Below are 8,889 nucleotides of genomic sequence, written 5' to 3' on the forward strand. Positions count from 1 at the left end.
AATTGGAATCTTTGTGCACTGTTGTTAGAAATTAAAATGGTACATCCACTGGGGAAAACAGTATGGCAGAGAATTGGAATCTTTGTGTACTGTTGTTAGAAATTAAAATGGTACATCCACTATGGAAAACAGTATGGCAGTCCCTCAAAAAATGTATTTATTTGGCCGCACTGTGTGGCTTGCTGGATCTTAGTTCCCCCAACCTGGGCCCCAGCAGTGAAAGTGCCAAGTCCTAACCACTGGACCGCCAGGGAATTCCCCCCTCAAAAAATTTAAAATAAAATTACCATATTATTCATAGTTCCGCTTCTGGGTATATACTCAAAGAATTGAAAGCAAGATCTTGAAGAGAGAGTTTTTACACCCATGTTTGTAGCAGCATTATTCACAACTGCTGAAATGTATTAATAGAAGCAACCCAAGTATCCCTCCATGGGTTAACTGATAAGCAACATGTGGTCTATACTACATACAACTGACTAGTATTCAGTCTTTAAGAAAAGTAAATTCTGACACATGCTACAAAATGGATGAGCCTTGAGGACATATGTTAACTGAAATAAGCCAGTCACAAAAAGAAATACACTGTAAGATTCCATTGATATGAGTTACTTAGCAGAGTCAAAATCATAGAGACAGTGGAATAGTAGATGCCAGGGGCTGGGGATTGGGGAGTTACTGTTTTAAGGGTATAGAGCTTTTCTTTTAAAACATAAAAAGAGTTATGGAGATGAATGGTGGTGATGGTTGCACAACGTTATGAATGTATTTAATACCACTGAAGAAGAAAGATGCTTTTCTTTCCCTGGCCTCCTGTGTTAGATATTTGGAAATAGTCACCCCAAGTCTTCTTTTAGAATAAAGTTTTTAATTTCTTTGGGAAAAAAAATGTTAATAGATGCTTAAAAGGTTAGAATTAATGATGATGATAATAATAACAACAGAAACCTACTTGGTCACAGTTGAAGGATGCTAGAGGGTAAATATATTATTTTGAACACTAGTAAATAAAGATGGAGAATCCAGCACTTACCTTGCCTATCCTATACACACTGTATATTTGGGTAACCAAATAGATGAGAGCAAGTTTCTTTTCAAAAGAAGCATTCCAGCTAATACATGGAAAAGGAATGCTACTATGAGTTTTTGACCATCTTTCAGCCCCTGAGGAATTGATGTAGACACTGAACATCAATGATGCTTTCGACAAAAAGAGGGAAAACAAGACAACATGTTTTTTCTAATGAAAGTAACAGCCCCACCTATGAAGTCCAGACTGTGGGAAATAAATTGTTTCAAGGAAGAAAAAAGGGAGATGGAGGGGGACCTATGGACCCAAAGGAACTTGGAAATTATGTCAAGGAATCTTATTATTGGATCCTTATTGATTTGTTATTTTTCAGAGCAGTTTTAGGTTCACAGCAAAATTGAGTGGAAGGTACAGAGATTTCCCTTTATACTCCTTCCCCGCCACTCCCAGCTTCTCGCATTGTCAATATCCCCCGCCAGATGGTACATTTGTTACAATAGAACCTACACCACTGGCACATCATGATCACCCAAAGTCCGTAGTTTACATTAATGTTCACTCTTGGTGTTGTACATTCTATGGGTTTGGACAAATGAATAATGACATATATCCATAATGATGGTATCGTACAGAGTAGTTTCACTGCCCCCCAAATCCTCTGTGCTCAGTCCTTTTATTGATACCCCCACCCTCCACCCCCAATCTTTTTACTGGTTCCATATAATGTCATATAGTTGGAATTATACAGTATGTAGACTTTTCAGATTGGCATCTTTCACTAATGATATGCATTTAGGTCTACTCCATGTCTTTTCATGGCTTGATGGCTCATTTCTGTTTCGTGCTAAATAGTAATTCCGCTGTCTGGGTGCACCATAGTTTATTTACACATTCACCTACTGAAGAACATCTTGGTTGCTTCCAACATTTGTCAATTATGTATAAAGCTGCTATAAACATCTGCGGGCAGATTCTTGTATGAACATAAGTTTTCAACTCCTTTGGGTAAATACCAAGGAGTGCGATTGCTGTATTGTATGTTGAGAGTATGCTTAGTTTTAGAAGAAAAAGCCAAACTGTGTTCCAAAGTGGCTGTACCACTTTGCATTCCCTCCAGCACTGAATGTCTTTTGCAGAGTAGAAATTTTTAATTTTAATGAAGTCCAGCTTATCAGTTATTTCTTTCAAGGATTATATCTTTGGTGCTTTATCTAAAAAGGCATCAACATACCCAAGGTCATCTTGGTTTTCTCCTAGGAGTTTTGTAGTTTTGTGTTTTACATTTAGTTCTATGATCCGTTCTGAGTTAAATGTGTGAAGCGTTTAAGGTCTGTGTCTAGATTCATTTTCTACATATGGACGTCCACTTGTTCCAGCACCATTTGTTGAACAGGCTATCTTTTCTTTACTGTATGGCCTTTGCTCCTTTGTCAAAGATCAGTTGACTATATATATGCGGGTCTATTTCTGAGCTATGTTGTCCCATGGATCTATTAGTCTGTATTTTTGCCAACTCCACCCTATCTTGATGACTGTAGCTTTATACTAAGTCTTAAAGTAGGGTAGCATCAGTCCTCCAACTTTGCTCTTGTCCTTCAACATTATGTTGTCTATTCTGGGTCTTTTGCCTCTCTAAATACCTTATAGATTCACTTTGTTGATATCCACAAAATAGTCAGTAAGTTTTGATTGGGATTGCAATGAATCTGTCGATCAAGTTGAGAGAACCTGACAACCTGACAATATTGAATCTTCCTATCCATGAATGTGAAATATCGCTCCATTTATTTAGTTCATTGATTTCAATCATCAGAGTTTTATAGTTTCCTCATATAGATTTTCTGTGTATTTGATTAGATTTACACCTAAGTATTTCATGTAAATGGTATTTTAAAAATCAGATTCCACTTGTTCATTGCTGGTATATAGGAAAGCAATTGACTTTTGCATTTTAAAACTGTATCCTGCAAACTTGCCCTAATCACTTATTAGCTCTAGGAGTTTTTTTTTTTGGTCAGTTCTTTTGGATTTCCTACGTAGATGATCATGTTATCTTCAAACAAAGACAATTTTATGTCTTCCTTCCCAATCCGTACACTTTTTGGTTTGTTTTCTGGTCTTATTGCATTGTCTAGAAATTCCAGTACAAGGTTGAAAAGCAGTGGTAAGAGAAGACATCCTTCCCCTGTACCTGATCTTTGAGTTTCTCACTATTAAGTGTGGGGTTTTTAAGATATTCTTTATAAGGTTGAGGAAATTTCCCTCTATTCCTAGCTTACTAAGTTTTTTATCATGAATGGGTATTGGATTTTGACAAATGCTTTTTCTGCATCTGATCATGTGATTTTTCTTTTTTAGCCTGTTGATGTGGTGGATCACACTAGTTGATTTTTGAATGATGAGTCGGCCTTCCTTGCATAACTATGGTAAATCCCACTGGGTCATGGTGTATAATTTTTTTTATACGTCATTGGATTTGATGTGCTAATATTTTATTACGCACAGAGTCCTAACCACTGGACCGCCAGGGAATTCCAGTGTTGAAGATTTTTGTATCTATGTTCATGAGAGATACTGGTCTGTAGTTTTCTCAGAATATCTTCATCTGGTTTCGGTATTAGGGTAATGCTGGCCTCATAGAATGAGTTAGGAAGATTCCCCCTGCTTCTATCCTCTGAAGAGATTGTAGAGAATCAGTATAATTTCTTCCTTAGAGGTTTAGTACAATTTATCAGTGAACCCCTCTCAGGCTCTTGTTTTCTGTTTTGGAAGGTTATTAATTATTGATTCAATTTCTTTAATATAGATAGGCTCATTCAGATCATCTATTCTTGTGTGAGTTTTAGTAGATTGTATCTTTCAAGGAATTGGTCCATTTCATCGTTATCAAATAGCTAATACTATTCCTTTATTATCATTTTAATGTCTATAGAATCTCTAGTGAAGTCCTTGTCGACTTAATGGATCTTTTCATAGAACCAGCATTGGTGTCATGATTTTCTCTATTGATTTCCTGTTTTCAATTTCATTTATTTCTGCTCAAATTCTTAATTATTTTCTTCTGCTCACTTTAATTTCCTTTTCTTTTTCTATTTTCCTAATGTGGAAACTAAGATGATTGATTTTAGATCTTTCCTCTTTTCTAATATATGCATTCAATGCTGCAAACTTCCCTCTGAGCTCTGTTTTGTTACATCCCACAAACATTGACAAATTGTGTTTTCATTTTCACGTATTTAAAAATATTTCAAATTTTCTATTGAGATTTCTTCTTAGTCCCATGTGTTATTTAGAAGTGTGTTGTTTAATCACTGAGATTTTCCAGTTGGCTTTCTGTTATTGATTTCTAGTTTAATTTCATTAGGTTCTGAATGTCTTATTGTATGATTTCTATTCTCTTCAATTTGTGAAGGTGTTTTTTATGGCCCAGAATGTGGTCTATATTAGTGAATGTTCCATGTGAATTTGAGAAGAATCTACTGTTGTTGGATGCTGTAGTCTATGGATGTCAATTATATCCAGTTGATTGATGGTGTTGTTAAGTTTAACTGTGTCCTTTCTGATTTTCTGCTGGCTGGATCTGTCTATTTCTGATAAAGGGGTATTGAAGTCTCTTACTACGATAGTGGATTTATCTGTTTCTCTTTGCAATTCTATTAGTTTTTTCCTCACATTGTTTGATGTTCTGTTGTTAGGTGCATGTATTGATACATTGAGGAAGTTATGTCTTCTCGGAGAATTGGCCCCTTTATCATTATGTAATGCCCTTTATCCCTGGTAGCCTTCCTTACTTTAAGTCTGCTCTGTCTGAAATTAATATAGCTACTCCTGCTTTCTTTTGATTAGTGTTAGCATGGTATATTTTCCTCCATCCATTTATAGTTGACCCTTGAACAACTTGGGGGTAGGGAGCTGACCCTCTGTGCAGTCAAAATCCATGTACAACTTTATAGCTGGCTCTCCATATCCATGAATTCAACCAGCCCTGGATCATGTAGTACTGTAGTACATACTTAGTGAAAGAAATCTGCATATAAGTGGACCCATGCAGATCAAACCCATGTTGTTCAAGGGTCAACTGTACTTTTAATCTATATGTGTCTTTATATTTAAAGAGGGTCTCTTGTAGACAACATATACCTTGGTCTTTTTTCTTTTTTTTAATCCACTCTGACAATCTCTGTTTTTTAATTGATGCATTTAGACTATTGATATTCAAAGTGATTATTGATATAGTTGGATTAATACCTACTATATTCCTTAATGTATTCTATTTGTTACCCTTGTTCTTTTTTCCTATTTTTGTCTCTCTTTCTGTCCTTTGTTAATTCAATCAAGTATTTAAATAATTCCATTTTCTCTTTTTTCTTAGCATATCAATTGTACTTTTTTTTTCACTATTTTTGGTAGTTGTCCTAGAGTTTGCAATATACAGTTACAACCAGTCCAAATTCATTTTCAAATAACATACCATTTCACAGGTAGTGTGAATACCTTATAATAAGAAACTATTCATAATATCTTCCTCCTATCCCTTGTATTACTGCTATCATTCATTTCATTTATACATAATCACACATAAGCATATTTATATACATATACATTAGCATACATAATCAAATATATTGTTGCTATTATTATTTTGAACAAAGTATTATCTGTTAGATATATTAAGAACATGAAAAATAGAAGGTTTTATTTTCTCTTCACTATTTCTACTTCAGTGCTCTTCCTTACTTTAATCTGTTTCTGACCTACTTTATTTTCCTTCTCTCTAAAGAACTTCTTTTAACATTTCTTGCAAGGCTGGTCTACAGGCAACAAATTTCCTTACTTTTTGTTTTTCTGAGAAGATCTTTATTTCTCCTTAATTTTTGAAGGATAACTTCCCAGGATAAAGAATTGTTGGTTGGTGGGGTTTTTTTTCTCTTAACACTTTAAATATTTCATTTCACTCTCTTCTTGCTTGCGTGCTTTCTGAGGAGAAGTCGAGTATAATTCTTACCATTGTTCCTCTATAAGTAAGGTGGGGCTTTTTCTCCTTCTGGCTTTTTTCAGGATTTTTTTATTCATCTTTGATTTTCTGTAGTTTGAAAATGATATACCTTGGTGTAGGGGTTTTTTTTTTTGTCGGGGGTTGCGGGGAGGGTGGTTGGCATTCATCCTAATTGGTGTTCTGATCTTCCTGGATGAGTGGTTTGCATCTGACATTAATTGGGGAATTTCTTGAAATTATTGTTTCAAATATTTCTCTGTTCTTTTCTATCTTCTCCTCACGGTCTTCCCATTACATATGTTACACCTTTTGTAGTTGTCCCACAATCCTTGGATATTCTGGATTGTTTGTTTGTTTTTTAGTCTCTGTCCTCTTTGCTTTTCAGTTTTTAAGGATTCTATTGGTATATTCCACAGCTCAGAGATTCTTTCCTCAACCATGTCCAGTCTTCCAAGAAGTCCATCATCAAAGGCATTGTCCATTTCTGTTACAGCTTTTTTTTTTTTCTTTCCTGCAATCTCTAGCCTTTCTTTTCGGTTCTTAGTATTTCCATCTTTCTGCTTACATTGCCCATCTGTTCTTGCATGCCATCAACTTTATCCATTAGCACTCTGAGTGTATTTTCTTGGTTTTTTCTTTTTCTTAATTGTTTTACATTCCTGGTCTGATAATTCCAACATCCCTGCCATGTCTGGTTCTGACCCTTGCTCTGTCTCTTCCGATTGTTGTTTTTGCCGTTTGGTGTGCCTCGTAGTTTTTTTCTTGATAGGCAGACATGGTGTACTGGGTAAAAAGAACGGCTGTAAATAGCCCTTTGGTAACGTGGTGGTGAGGAGTGTGGGGAGGGTCGGGTCCTATAGCCTGTGATCAAGTCTCCATCTTTCGTGAGCCTGTGTCTCTAGACCGAGAACTTCATCAGTGTTTCTCCGTTTTTCTTCTCCACGCTTAGGTGAGACAGAATGGCTGAATGGGCTACAGTTGGGTGTTTCCCTTCCCCATGTGTTGGTTACTTCTTTTCCCTGAGAGCAGGCCTTGCTAAGGAGAACGGATTGCCCTGAGTATTTAAAATGGTTCCAGTGGTTCCTTTCCCCCTCTCCTTCCTGGAAGCCTGAGGGGACTTTTCTCAGATATTTACTAGGGGAACCTGGCTGAGCACCTGCTGGTAAATCTCACGATATTTGGGGCCCCTCTTGTCCACACCGAGCCTCCAGCAGTCTGTCAATTACACTTCAGGTTTTCCTACCTGGCGCTGGTCCCCAAGGGGCTGGTAAGTAATGAGTCCCTGCATCTGCTGGTTGGTCCCTCCAGTCTTGAGGCAGCGGTTTGCCCTGTGTCCTCCTCCGTCTTAGGGGTCCAAGAAGAGTTGTTGATTTTTTTTCAATCTGTTCAGCTTTTTACTGGTTAGGATGGAGCGATTACTTCTAAGTTCCTTACATAGGGACTCAGAAACCGGAAGAGGTCTGCACAATGCCCTCTTTCACGTAAATTCTTAGAAGTGGAGATGCTGAGTCAAAATGTATGCCTCAGTTGCCCCAACCCACCATGATTTCCCTCCTTCTCTAGCTTAACTTTCATGCTCCATCACGCTTAATCATTCTTTTGCTAAAGCCCTGATTCCTTTGCCCTGTTATCTTTTTATCATGTGTGCTTTCAGAACCCCAATCCTGGGTGAATCTAACTCTGTATCATGCCTACACCTGGGTAGCTAAGTCCTGCAGAGAAAAAAAGCACACGACAGGGTAACCCAATTCCCTCGAAATTCCTAATCACCGGCATCAACCGAACCATCTGTCCTCACGTCCTACTGCTTCCTCTGGGTCATCACATTCTCCCCCTTTCTGCCAAGATGTTTCAGACTTTCTGTTCTCTCCCCAAACCTCTGACTTCACCCCTCCCCACTCACCTCCCCCTACAGAGAAATAGAGTGGCTGTCACACAAGTGTCCCACCACGTTCCCACCACTAAGGGTATATCCTTGTGAGCACCTGGTCCTCTCCCCTAAGCATCCCCTTCCTACGCCTGATAACAAAGAAGTGGTCCCTCCTCACAGGTGGGCTAACCCTCCACCTGTGCTTAGAACCCTCTCTCCTCTGCAGCATCAGGAGCCTTACCCTACGGACCTGTCCGTTTTTTTTTTTTTTTTTAACATCTTTATTGGAGTATAATTGCTTTACAATGGTGTGTTAGTTTCTGCTGTATAACAAAGTGAATCAGCTATACATATACATATATCCCCATATCCCCTCCCTCTTGCGTCTCCCTCCCACCCTCCCTATCCCACCCCTCTGGGTGGTTACAAAGCACGGAGCTGATCTCCCTGTGCTATGCGGCTGCTTCCCACTAGCTATCTATTTTACATTTGGTAGTGTGTATATGTCCATGCCACTCTCTCACTTCGTCCCAGCTTACCCTTCCCCCTCCCCGTGTCCTCAAGTCCATTCTCTACGTCTGCGTCTTTATTCCTGTCCTGCCCCTAGGTTCTTCAGAACCTTTTTGTCTTTTTTAGATTCCATATATATGTGTTAGCATATGGTATTTGTTTTTCTCTTTCTGACTGACTTCACTCTGTATGACAGTCTCTACAGACCTGTCCTCTTTCATCTGAATATTCAAGTCTCCTTCTCACATGGATATTTCTTTCCCCTCAATGCTTAAACACACTCAGATTGCTTCCATCTTAAAGAAGCAAAACAAAGACCAACTTCCCTTGACCTACCTTCCTTGGGTCACCCCCCGCCCCCCAATTTCCTTCTCTCCTTCGCAGACAAACACTTTGTAAGGATTACCAAGTGTCCCAGTTACTATGGCTACATAACAAATGACCCCCAAACTTAGTGACATTTATTATTGGTTTCTTTGGGTC

This window comes from Balaenoptera ricei, chromosome 15 (genome assembly GCF_028023285.1).
Source record: "Balaenoptera ricei isolate mBalRic1 chromosome 15, mBalRic1.hap2, whole genome shotgun sequence".
Classification (NCBI taxonomy): domain Eukaryota; kingdom Metazoa; phylum Chordata; class Mammalia; order Artiodactyla; family Balaenopteridae; genus Balaenoptera; species Balaenoptera ricei.